The following is a 13,658-nucleotide window of genomic DNA, read 5'->3' on the forward strand; positions in this document are numbered from 1 at the left end:
TGTGAAAGTGGCCCCTACCCCCTACACTAATACTTAAACCTCACCTCGAGTTACTAGGTGGGCCTCCCATAGGGATACAAATACCTGTCTAGGGAGACAGCCCTATGACAAGGTGCTCTCTCTCTCGTTCTCTCTTAGCCTGCATCATACTGAAACAGGCCTGTTGGAAACATCATGAACTGCAATAAACCTTTACCGGCCTGTAACACAAATGAAAGAGGTGTGGTTATTGGCCACACTAACAGTGTGGTTGTTTCACGGCACACAATAAATCCTCCCTACTTTTCATTTGCTCCGCCCCTGAATATGAAATTAAAAATTTGCATTCGCAAATCGCGTTAACTGCTGTTAGTGCGGTTTGCGGAATTATCACACGCGGTAACTCCTTGGAAAATGAGGCCCTTACCTGGTTAACTTTCTACCTATGACAAAAATAACAGGTAAAGTTTTTAATCCTGAGTTTTTGTAAAATTAGACAAAAGGCACAAACTCTTCAGAGTGCACTGAAAATTCCTCAGTGTGTGGTATCGGTAAATTTAAAATGCTGAATAACGCATCTGCTGCCTTTTGCCTGTATTGGGCTACAGACGTTTTCATTCCAAAGCCCAGGATACCAAATCATTTACCACTCAAAAAAAGTGTCAAACTGACACTAATGGGCATGTTTGATTGGTAAATGATTTAATATACTGTGCTTTTGAATAATAATGTCTATAGCCCACTACAAAAAAAAAATAAAAAGGCACCTTGATATACTGATAACACTCTCACTGAAGAATGTTCAGTGTATTTTCAATAATTTGTGCTTTTACCTGTTTTTTTGTTTCATTATTTTCTGATTTAGGATAGTTCATGCTTTGTCATCTTAGTTTTAACTTTAAATCTAACCAGGGAATTTCAGCAAGACTTTCAGGTTTCGTTTCCTGCTGAATATCCTGGCCAAAGTTAGCCAAGTAAGTTTACTCAACTAACTTCATCCTGCCTTCATCAGTCAATATTGACCTAAATATGTTTAAAAGTTATATTAAAGAAATTCTTCATATTCTGGAAGTTATCCAACTCCAGGTATATGTTCTTATTATTTTCCTCAAAAATCTGGAGTTAATTATAGGAATAAACATCTGCAATCCTTTGAGGCTTAGAATGGAACAGAAGTAGATACCCTGCAAATCTATCATCAACTTTATTAACAGGGTCTTTGTGTACTGCGCCTTACTTGTGATTTTAATGTTCGAGTTCGATAAAGACTGGATATTAAATATATTATTCCCCAAAAATGAAAACTTTTTTTGGATGTAATATTTCTGTTTCCTGTTTCTAAAGTAACACAAACGTGCCACAAAAGAGTTTCTTTGAAGCCAAAGGTTCTTGTTCTGCGAGTTGCTTTATTTCTAAAATACCTATGTCAATATAAAGTGAAATTTTGCCAGTAAACATATTGCTTTTTTGATCCAGTTGGAAAACTTTCGGAGACCGATTAGTAAATGGCTAATGAAGGAACAATTGGCTTAATGTGTTCCTTTTCGTATTCTGATCTGGCTTTTCCAGAGGGCTAGTCCATCAATACAGGTTTTCTGATTTTCATACCTCCTATTGAATATTCTTGGATCTCCAATTGTTGTAGGCTTTTATTTTGTTCTTGTTTTCTTTGATTGTTTATGCCGAATACAAGAATATTTGCCTTACTAGGTCAGACTGAGGATTCATCAAACCCAGTATCCTGCTTCTGACAGTGACCAATCCAGGTCACAAGTACCTGGCAAGATCGCAAACAATTAATAGATCCCATGTTGCTGTTGCACACTGATAAGTAGTGGTTATTCCTTAAGGGGTAGATTTTAAGATGTGTGCGTGCGCGTCCATGTGCGCGCACCACCCGGCGCGCACATGGATGCCCAATTTTATAACATGCGCGCGTATTAGCGCACATGTTATAAAAGCAGGGGTCAGCGCACGCAATGGGGTGCACATTAGTGCAACTTTCTTGAGCTGATGCTCACAGCCTTCCCCCATTTCCACCCCCTACACTAATCTCCCTTCCCCTAACCTACCTTGCCTAGCCCTAACCTAGACCCCCCCCCCCCCAAATTCTTGTTTTACCTGTTGCGCCTGCCTCGGGACAGACGCAGGTTGCACGAGCCGGCCAGAATGCAATCCCCCAACACAGCGGCCTCTATCCCCTTCCCGCTCCCTGGACCGCCCCGCCCTCTCCCCGCCCCTTTCTTGAAGCCCCGGGACATACACGCGCATGGCCAGGCCTTTTTAAAATAGGCCTGACGCGCGTAGGGCTTTTAAAATCCTGGCCTGAGTGAAAAAGAATATTCTCTGATTTGTTTTGAATGTGCTACTTATTAACTTTATGTAGTGCCCCTACTTTTTGTAGTTTTTGAAAGCGTAAATAACAAGTTTACATTTACCTGTTCTATTCCACTCATGATTTTGTAGGCCTCTATCATATCCCCCCTCAGATTTCTCTTCTCCAAGCTGAACAGTCTCAACCTCTTTAGCCTTTCCTCCTCTGGGAGCGGTTCCATCCACTTTATCATTTTTTTCACCTTTCTCTGTACCTTTTCCAATGCAACTATATCTTTTTTGAAATGTGGCGACCAGAACTGCACAGAGAGGGAGATTTTCCAAGACTTAAGCGCTTAAATCCTCCTGGATTTACACATGCCGGGCCTATTTTCAAAAGGCCCGACGGCGCGCGTAAAACCATTTGCCACTGTGTCAGAGATCGTGTGCCAGCAATCGGCCGGCAGGCGCAAAAGGTAAAATAAAGATGGGGGGGGGTTAGAGTAGGGCTAGGGGGAGAAAGGTTAGGGGAAGGGGTGGAAAGGTCAGGCTAGAGGGAAGGGAACGGAGAAAGCCAGCGCAGCTCGGCGCACGCAAGGTGCACAATTGTGCGCCCCCTTGTGCATGCTGACCCCGGATTTTATAACATGCGCATGCTATAAAATCGGGCGTATATATGTGTGCGCTTCTTTTAAAATCTATTCCATAGTGTTCTAAGAGGTGAATTGTAAAAGCCCAGAACACACATCAATCTAGGCATGTGCATATAAGTTGGGCTCACATGCGCTGTCCATATTTTAAAAACTGGTCAGATACACCTGAAAATGCCACGGTGCACAGATCTTGAAAGTTTTCAAAAAGGGCTGGACGTGGTTGTGGTCTGGGCAGGGCATGGGTATTTCAGGGAATGGAACTGAGATGTACGTGTAAATATTTATGCAACCCGGTGCACACTGAAGTCCCATGCCATGTAACTTTACTTCTGCTATGGATGCCATGTAAGTTAAAATAATAAAAAAAAAACCTAGGCAGATCTGTGGCATTTTAAGGGTCGTGGCTAACTGGGAGTAGTGAAGGCTATTAAACTATCTCTTAACTGGAGAACTGGGGATAAACTGTTAAAACTTGGAATGGCATCGCCCCACGCCCCTTTTAAAATTCCCTGAATAATGCAAAAGAGGCGGGATTTGTATGCACAAGAGCATGCTCACTTAAAATTTGATGCATATGTATGCACAGCCAGGCTATTTTATAACATTTGTGCATATGTATGTGCATGTTATAAAATGGCCACACCCCTGGACACAGGCCCTTGTCGGTGCGCAAATGTGCACAAGCGTGCCAGTTTCAAAAGTTACCCTCCCTGTGATCCCTCACCATGGAGCGATATAGAGGCATTATGACAATCGTGATTTTATTTTCCATTCCTTTCCTAATAATTCCTAACACTGTTTGCTTTTTGACCGCTGCCAGACACCGGTCTGAGGATTTCATAGTATTGTCCATTATGACGCTCAGGTCCTTTTCCTGGGCCGCAGTTTTTAATATGGATCCTAACGTCATTTAACTACAGTGTTGGTTATTTTTTTCCCCAAGTGCATCACTTTGCAGTTGTCCGCATTAAATTTCATCTACTATTTAAATGAACAGTCTTCCACTCTTGCAAGGTCCTCCTACAATTTTTCACAATGTACTTGTGATTTAACTCAGAATAATTTTGTGTCATCTGCAAATCTGATCATTTCACTCATCATTCCCCTTTCCAGAACATTTTTAAATATAATAAAAAGCACCGGTCCCAGTACAGATCCCTGAGGCACTCCACTGTTTACACTTCTTTGCTGAGAAAACTGACCATTTAGTTTTATTCTCTGCTTCCTAGCTTTTAACCAGTTGCAACCCACAAGAGGACACTGCCTCCTTTCCCATGACTTTTTTAATTTTCATAGGAGTCTCTTATGGGGAACTTTGCCAAACACCATCTAAAAATCCAAGTGCACTACATCCACTGGCTCATTATTATCTATGTTTATTAACTCCTTCAAAAAAATGTAGCAGATTGGTGAGGCAAGATTTTCCTTTGTCCCATTAAACTATGTCTTTCTATATGTTCTGTGATTTTGTTTATAGAATAGTTCCCATGATTTTTCCAGACACTGAAGTCAGATTTTCTGGTCTATAGTTTACCAGATCACACCTGAAGCACTTTTTAAAGATCGAGCTTTAAAAAGACAGAGCGGATTACATTCAGGTACTGTAGTGTACTGTCCTTTAATTAAGTCCACAAAAAAATGAACGTAGGGAGTTCCAAGATCTCAATAACTTCAGACACATCAAAATAACTTAGCTACACGATTGAAATATAAAGCAGTAAATATCTTTACCATATACAAAAAAATAAGAAAGTAGGCAAAAACACACACATAAGTAAGATGAGAGTTAATTTACTAACAAAGAAACAGAGGAATCAGTAAAGGCAATCACATTACTTTCCTGACACTGGTCATGATTTAAAAAAAAATGATTTAAGAATGATCCTTGTTGATTAACTTATTCTTATCTGGATATCTAAGGGAGAACTTACCCCTTACGTTCAAAATAACTCATATGAGGGAACCTTCTTCTGTTTTGTGTAGCCTGGTACACATTTGGAAAGATTCTAACTTGCTAATCAGGAAAGCTTTTATTTTTATACAAAAGTGTGCTTTAATAAGCAAATCACAATCTAAATGGAATGCAAACTCATCAGCAAGATAGCCCTGGCTAATAATTACAGGAAATCCTTGCAAACAATATTCAATTTTAAATCTTTCTCCTTAATAATAGTGAGGTCAATATTCAGAGAGTGTTCAGTGCTATTTTTGCTGGATAAGTGGGATTTATGTGGCTAAGTAGCGGCTGCTGGATATGCACCCATGTTCAGTGGCCACCACTTAGCCATACAAGTCCCTTATATGCCTAAAACGTAAGCACAGAAAAAGTGGGCGTGCATTGGGTGGATTGGGCGTGGAGCAAGTTAGACGTTATATGCCTAACCACTGATATTCGGAGTCAAGCTTATAAGTGAACATATAAGTTTAGTTGCCCCATTGAGCAAGTCTAAGCATAGCTGGGTAGACTTATCAGGTGAAGTGCACATATATATGCATATATTCAATGGCTTAGCCATGCCGCTGAATATACATTGTAACTTAGTCGCATAAGTTATATCCAGCTAAGGCCTAGATTCATTTTGCTATAAAATTGCAAAAAATAGTGCCCGCAATTTAAAAAAACTGGCATAGTTAGGTAATTTTTCCTCAACACACATTTAATTTATCATACCTCACACTGAGGAAAGAAAGAGAGAGAGACTTTATAAAGCTCTCATATAAGTCAATTGTTTATACCACTGTAAAAGGGCCAACTAGTAACTCGGAGGGAGGTTTTGGTGGTGAGCTAGGTTTTGGGGAGCACTTTTATAAGCACAGTCAGCCGTATGAACAGCACAGTAGACATCAGTGAAGATTTTATGTGATTTAGAGTGATGAAAGGTATACAAAGATGAGATTTGTATATTGTACTCTCGAACTAGCTTCATAGATGGTAGGCAGAGAGTGCATCAAGGTAAAATTTTCAAATATGCATATGCATTTCATGATGTGATATTTATGGCATGCATTATGGCATTATCACCCTAATGCCTGAGATAACACCTTAATGTGATTTGATGAATGACCCCCTTAGTTACTTTGGCTAGCTTTGAATATTGACCTCAGACTTTATAGGAGATTGTACAATTAGTACATCTTTAATACTTTTTTTTTACTTTTTATTCAGAGTTGGGCAAATAAAAAAATCCTAACATGTGACTTTAATTCCTTAACAATTACAACAGTTTCCATTAAATAAAAAAGAACTAATGCAATAGGGGTTATAGAATCAATTTTTTGGAAATCAGTCACCCCTAAATCTGGATTCTATATAAAGGGCATCAGAGATATATAAAAAGAGTCTGTATGCCATGGGTTGCTGATCCTTTGTGGCAGAAATTTGAAGGAAATTTGTTCAAAGGGTATTAGGAAAGACAGACATACTTAAAGGGGGACCAGAAGACAGACAGATGCACAGACCATGATTTTATAAGATCGATTTCCTTAGAGGAATCTGGCTAAATATTATTATAACGCTTATCAAGGCTCAGTCTCACTATAACTCAGATTATAAAATCATTCACAATAATCCTGCAATCCATTATATATCTCCTCAAGCCACATTTAGTAACTTGTCAATATTCAGGTATTGCTTCTTAATAACTTCTGAGCATTTTGAAACAGCACAAATAGAGGCCAAATGTTCCCTTTAATGAGTGTAGAAATTCACTGAAAATCTGGTTTTTAGCTGCTATTCATTTAGTGGAGGCCCAAACTCCCTGAGGGTGAATCAAGCCCTTTATATTTAAGCATTCTTGATAAATCTACTGGGGGAGGGTATGCTATCATACCTTGACAGACATTTCAGACTGTAGTTGGATTATAGTACAATAGCACATCAGCAGCAAAGTTATCTTCCAGTAAGCTTTCATAGGTGCAGGCAGCAGATCAATTCTCACATTGATGAGTTTGGGTTGCATAGAAGCCTCTCTTTTACAGTGCTGGTTTTTCCCATGCTAGAGTGACAAGCTCACATCTTGCAGCTTCGTTCTGTTCTGCTACCTTGCTGAAGACTATATTTGCAAGAGTAGGAATTTAAGGATGCAATAATTGATTTCATTTAATGTTTTTTCTTCCTATTAGATATCTTTAATACTCGTAATCAGGAACATATGAAAATTGTGACCAGTCCCTCCTCATGGACACAAAATTAGCCATTTCCATGCTAGATCATTTCAAGTGCTTTACCTCATGTATTACAACAGAATTTCTGCTCCTAAAACTTGAAACAGTTCATTAGCAAGCACATATGTTGCGAATGAGCAAACAGGAGAGGGAGAACATGCTGGGACAAACAGATCCTTTCCAGGTTACACAAGGACAAGATTAAGTCTCTATTACAAATTCTGACAGCCCAGCAAGCAGCTGCAGGGAAAGCAGAGATGGGTACAATCCAGAAAACATTTTAAAAGAGGAATATTACCTAATAGCAATTAAGCCTCATTCACCTGATAACACATAGGGCAAGGCCTAGGTTTCCAGAGGCAGTTCCCAGGTTTCTTTTGAGTAGAAGGCTCTAATATTTTGTGGTACAATTTTTTTTTCTTTTAAAGATTTTTTCAGTGATTCTACTGAGGCATGTTTATGTAGCTGTATATGCTGTTAATGTAATGCAATATGCTCCAATCTCTTCCTGCCACTCCCCTCTCATCTCTTATTCTCTCAAATTTCCCTCATTTCCATTCTCCTTCCCATTCAGTCTCTTATTTATTTATTTATTAGCTGTACCCGGCCACCCGTTGCTGTGGCTCAGTCTGGTTAAATGGAAAAGAAAGAAAAGAGAAAGCGCACGTTTCAAATATGTTTAATTTCACAATGCTTGTGGGTATACAATATTTTGTGTTGTTCCATTGTCTGTGCAGATATAGAGATTGTCTGGTTTGCCTACTCTAGAACATGCAACATATGTCCATGTGTCTAGATGTAAACTGCATAATTCTAGAAATGAAAAAGAAAAAACATAAACTATACTCACTAAATAAACAGTATGGTAAATGACACAGCTCAATTCCAATGCAATGTCACATGAAATAATTAAATCAAAATGAAAATAAATCAAAATCTATGAAAATTCAATTTAACAATGCAATGCAATGCAATCGGAAACATTGAAATGGAATCGTAAAATATGTAGTCCAAGCCATTAAGCCCATTAAAACGGGCGAGATTTTTGTCCCCTCTCCTCCTTCATCTTTGATCTGTTCCGCCCCCCCCCAGCACCACGAAGAGCCAGAGGTGGCAGTGGTGGTAGGAGCTGCAGCGGTAGCCAAGGGGGATCTCGCAAGGCGTAATGGTCCTGCCATACCAACTCCCTCCCCCCTTCCCCGGTGGCGGAGGGACAGGCTCAGACCCCTTTCACTCTATCCTTACAGGCCCCAACTCCTTTGTTCTCCCATTCCCCTCTACACTCAACCCCTTCCACTCTAACCTATAAATGGAGAGCTGGGGGGGGGGGGGGTAGAGAATCTCTCTCTCATACAGCCCCCTACATAGGCTTCCTCCCTCTCTCTCTCTCTTGCACATACACTCTCCCTCTGTCCCTCACACACGCACGCCCAATCCCTCTCACACACACACACAATCCCTCACGTAGTCTCCCTCCCTCTCTCTCTGTCACTCACACTTGCCTTCAGCACCATTACCACACTTCTCTCTCACACAGTTAAAACGGGTGGGATTTTTGTCCCCTCCCCACCTAAGTCTTTGCTCTGCACTCGCAAGAGCTTGCAAAGTTCCCACGCCAGTTGTGTCTGGGAGAGTGAGGAAAACACCAGTTGTAATTTCCCACCAACAAGATGGCTTCCCTTCAAAGACTACTTGAAAATTTCTATTTGAAAGAAAAGATGCAAATAAATTTATCACTTCACCCATTATACCCAATTTAGATAACCAGTGAAGCAATAACCTATAATCAACTGTGCCAAATGCCACTGATATATCAAGGAGGACCAACAGATATCTTTCCCCAATCATAGCCCCTTAAAATTGTATCAGTTAGAGATAAAAACAGCATCTCAGTGCTTAGGTTCTTTCTGAACCTGTATTGGTTAGAGTTCAACAACAGATTATGATATTTATCTTGTTACTTATATACTACCTTTTCAAACACTTTAGCCATAAGGAAAGGGACTATATTGGCTGATAATTTGTCAAATTTGTTGGATCCAATTTCTCATTTTTCAATAATGGCTTCACTATCACTTTTTTTCAGCTGATCCAGCATAATCCCCTCTTCAAAAGATAAATCACTAACTTGGTAATATATGGTAAAATTTCTATTCTTGTCTCCTTAAAACAATTAAACTTGTTAGGATTATGTAGACAATTCAATAGATTTATTTGTGTAATATTCTTTTGGACCTCCAATACTGACATCGGTTCAAAGGTTTCCTACTGAGATACTGCTGATACCTAAGGGATGGGAAAATTAGCATTCATTTTGATATTTTACTACAAATATCTTCTTTTTTTTTTTCAAAAAAACCTCAGCAAACCTATTCACAGACAAATTTGATGTTATCTGACCATTTTTATTTTCCCTCCCACTAGGTGTAGAGGTGACAAATTTTACTGTTGAAAAAAGAAATTTACTATTAAATCTCTCCTCATGGTTTTTTTTGGGTTTTTTTTTTTTTTTAGAAAAAAGCATCTTTTTTAAACTCAATAGCACCCCTGTATTTCTCCAATTGCTTTTCATACTTCTCGTTTTCACTACTCTTGTTCTTCCTCTTTATTCTTTCCAACTGACGAAGAAGTCTTTTCTCCCATCTGATTCCAGGGTATACCAAGGCTTTCTTTTAAACAACTTTTTACATGGCACTACCGGACTGGAGCCAATTCATCTGCTAACGACTGTGCCATTTCTCCCCTTTCAGTGAAGGAATTAATTGAGGAGGAATAATCCATCTCTTCCAATACAATTATCATTTGTTGTCCTAACTTTTCTACACTCATAATACTCCTACATGGGAAAACACATCTATCAATTCCCAATTCCCTTTTCCCCTGCACTACCAGTTTAATTTCAACACATTGTAGTCTGACCAAGGAATGTTTCTATTTTCTATTTTTTCTTCAGCTTCATGAATTTTAGATCTATTAATAAAAACCAAATCAATAGTATGCCCAGCTTTATAGCCCAACACTTTTTTGCCAACATAGCGGGTTATGACAGTTTTACTGTCCCCCAGGTTTACTTATGCAGGATGCATCACCATTAATTGAAGCACTTGCTGATCTGAGGGTGGAATTAGATGCAACAATTGTTCTAAAAAAATTCTCAGTTGCTGATGTTAGTGGATCCATATCCACTTACATGTTAAAATCTCCAAGAACAATTAGTTTGTTCGTTCGATCATTCGTTGCTAACTCGGTTTGTCAGCGATATCAGAGACCTTTAAATATCGGAAGCGGATGATGTCATCTCAGGGGGATGCCCCTGAGGTTCACGCCCTTTCTGGTACTTCACTCGGAGTGCACACCCTAGGCTTCAGGCAACATGGCGGATCTGTAGCATCGAGCCGGTCCGGGGACGTCGGAGAGAGACGGCAGGGAGACACCGCGGCAGCCAGCCGTCCATCAGACCTGGAGGGAGTCGCCACAGAGGTAAAGAGGGTGGAGTGAAGACGTCGAGCAGAAACAGTCGCAACAAAAAACAGACATATATTAAAACATTTTGACCTCATAAACAGTCATTCATAAGTAAAGATAATCTCAATCTCCTCCCTCTTTAAACCCAAGGGTTTTTTTCCTAATATCATCAATCCTCCTCCCCTTCTCCAATATCTGTTCTTAAAAAAAAATCATATCCCTCTAACTCTAGCTGACTAAAAAGAACTATGTTTCTTTAAACCATATCTCCATAATGCATATACAATCTGATTTCTCATGTCTAACTAGTTCGTTAAGTATAGGAATCTATTTCACAATCGAATGAGCATTAATTAATACAAAAGTTAATAGCAACCCAATATTGCATATGTGTTTATGTTTTTGTAAGAATGTGAACCCTGGGCTGAGATGAGAGGTGTTTCCACCCACAGGGAGGAGCCCTGTGAGCCTCACCATCAGCAGGCGTAGTCTCAGTGGCATGGAACACAGCTAGAAGTAGAGACTTTATTATGAAGGAAGGATAAAGTAATGTCCACAGAGCTGAAGATGTAATAGTACAGTCCTGAGCAATGAGGAATACCCAGAGCGAGGCCACAGATGAGAAGATCCGGTAATGACCCATGGAGCGAGGTACGCCGGGGATCCCCTCTGACGAGTGTAGGCACGTCAGGAATACAGATCTGGTAGTGGCCCATGGAGCAGGGTATGCCGAGGATGTCTGTACAGTAGATGTTGAAGAACTAGTAGAGATGCCGGAACCCAGAAGTGGCTCCCGTAGTTGGTGTGTCAATACTCTGCAGCGCAGGAAATGCTGAATAGCTTGTACTGAAGGAAAGGCGGCAGTGGCCCGAGGCTTAGGGTACACCATGGGAAATCCTCAATACAGTTCATATAGTAGAAGTCAGTAGAGGTACTCACAAGAGATGGTTCCAGGAGAGAGACAGACCTGAGAAGCAGGTCTGGTAGCAGTTAGGCAGGTAGGCCCTCCAAGGAGTGAATAGCTGAGAATGCAGGGGAGCCCCCGAGGAGTGGGTACTCAGAGCGTTGGATGCCAAGACCAAAGTCAGAGGAAGTCCTCGAATCAGGTGGATTCAGCAAGACGGAACTCCTTGCTAACTTGTAGAAGGCAAGGGCTGGTCAGGTTAAATACAATAGCAGATTGACGACATCGGGAGGGAACACCCCCGATGTTCCCACCATGACTTGTATAAAGGAGGCCCTTGTGTGCACGCATATGCCTAAGTAATTCCGTATCCAAGATGGCGATCGGCAGCACGCTATCCCGGGAACGCCGGAGAGGTCGGCAGGGATTAGCAGAGACCGCCATTCTTCCCAGACTTGACGATGCAGGGAGAAAAGAGGTAAGCATGAGAAGTCACAGCCATCTGCGACCGAAAGGTGTAACAGTCCCCCCCCCCCTTCTTAGGGCCCCTCCCCGGGGGTTTCGGCTTCCTAGAATGTTGACCTGTGAAATTATTGGATCAACTCCTTGTTGAGGATGTTACATGCAGTCTCCTAACTATTCTCCTCAGGACCAAATCCTTCCCAGGAAATACGATACTCCCGCCATCTGCCATGTTTTCTTACATCAAGGATGTCTTCCACCTGATAAGTGATGTCTTCTTCGGCAGTGAGAGGCTGGGGTTGAGGTGTCTTCCTGGAGAATTCCGACAAGATGAGTGGCTTCAGAAGAGAGATGTGGAAGGCGTTATGTATTCTGAGTGCTGGTGGTAGCTTCAAACTGTACGTGACTGGACCCAGGTGGCAGAGAACTAAAAAGGGTCCTATATACCTTGGTGCAAATCGAACTGATGGTAGTTTAAGGTGGATGAAGTGGGTACTAAGCCATACCTTGCCTCCAGGTTGTAACTGTGGAGCGGCTCTGTGATGGGCATCATAGAACTTCTTGGCCTGTTGTCCAGCCTTCTGGAGAAGTCATTTTGTGTGTTCCCACAACTGATGTAATTCTTGCGCCGATGTCTGGGCTGCAGGGGAAGCTACTGATAATGGCATAAGTAGCAGAGGTAGTGGCTGACGTCCATAAACTAGTTGAAAAGGTGATGACCCCGTTAAAGCAGACTGATGAGAATTCAGTGCGAATTCAGCCCAGGGGAGCAAGTCGGATCAGTCGCTTTGTCTGGAATTAACATAAGCCCGGAGAAACTGTTTTTGCGTGCGGTTCATTCTCTCCGTCTGTCTGTTGGCTTGCGGGTGGTAAACTGATGTAAGATCCAATGAGATGTCAAATTTCTTGCACAGGGATCTCAAAAACTTAACCGTAAACTGAACCCTCTGGTCCAAGAGAATGTGCTTTGGCATGCCATATAGACGGAAGAATTGGCGGATGAACAACTTTGCTAATTCCGGGGCAGATGGTAAGCCGGTAATACCACAAAATGAGCCATTTTAAAAAAGTGGTCAATGGTGACCCAGATGGTATTATTGCCGTTGGACAAAGGCAAATCGTCAATAAAGTCCGTGGCAATGTGTGTCCACGGTTCACTAGGAGCACACACAGTGGTTGGAGGAATCCCCAGGGACAGCTGGCCAGAGGTTTCTGTCTTGCACAGGTAGGACGTGACTTCACATAGGCCCGTAGATCTTCTTTCATAGAGGGCCACCAATAGTATCTTTGTAAGGTGGTGAGCGTTCTGGATTGTCCAGGGTGGCCTGCAAGCAGAGTCATGGGCCCAAATGAGGATCTTCTTCCTGAGAGAGTGAGGCACCTCTGCCTTTCCGGCTGGAACCGTGTATGTGGCTGAGAGAAGTACCCGGGTAGGGTCAATGATATGTCGTGGTGTATCCAGGACGTCCTCTGGAATGAAGGAATAGGAGAGAGTGTCTGCCCGGGTATTCTTGTCCGCTGGATGATACTTCAGTATGAAATCAAATCGGAGTTGAGTACAAACTCGGAAGCGAAAAAAGCTGTATTGTATTAGGCTGCACATTAAGCTGTAATGATTGTATCTGTATTACATTTTGTGATCTTACTTTACATTTCAAGATGTACCATTCAATTTTGCATGTCTCTTATAACTTTAATAAACAGAAGAAGAAAAAAAA

At 41.3% G+C, this 13,658-nt stretch overlaps 1 protein-coding gene across 6 annotated transcripts in view; it reads right to left on the reverse strand.

Moving 5' to 3' along the window:
- LOC115099482 overlaps window positions 1-13,658 on the reverse strand; it is a 126,239-nt gene that overhangs the window by 67,381 nt on the left and 45,200 nt on the right. For 5 of the 6 annotated variants that reach the window (XR_003858794.1, XR_003858793.1, XR_003858795.1 and 2 more), the window contains one exon: window positions 10,507-10,568. The exons of the other annotated variant lie outside the window; for it this stretch is intronic. The gene's annotated coding sequence lies outside the window, so the exon portion shown is untranslated. Of the gene's footprint in view, window positions 1-10,506; window positions 10,569-13,658 lie in introns of those variants that run through there. 6 annotated transcript variants of the gene reach the window in all.

Source organism: Rhinatrema bivittatum, chromosome 9 (assembly GCF_901001135.1).
Source record: "Rhinatrema bivittatum chromosome 9, aRhiBiv1.1, whole genome shotgun sequence".
Classification (NCBI taxonomy): domain Eukaryota; kingdom Metazoa; phylum Chordata; class Amphibia; order Gymnophiona; family Rhinatrematidae; genus Rhinatrema; species Rhinatrema bivittatum.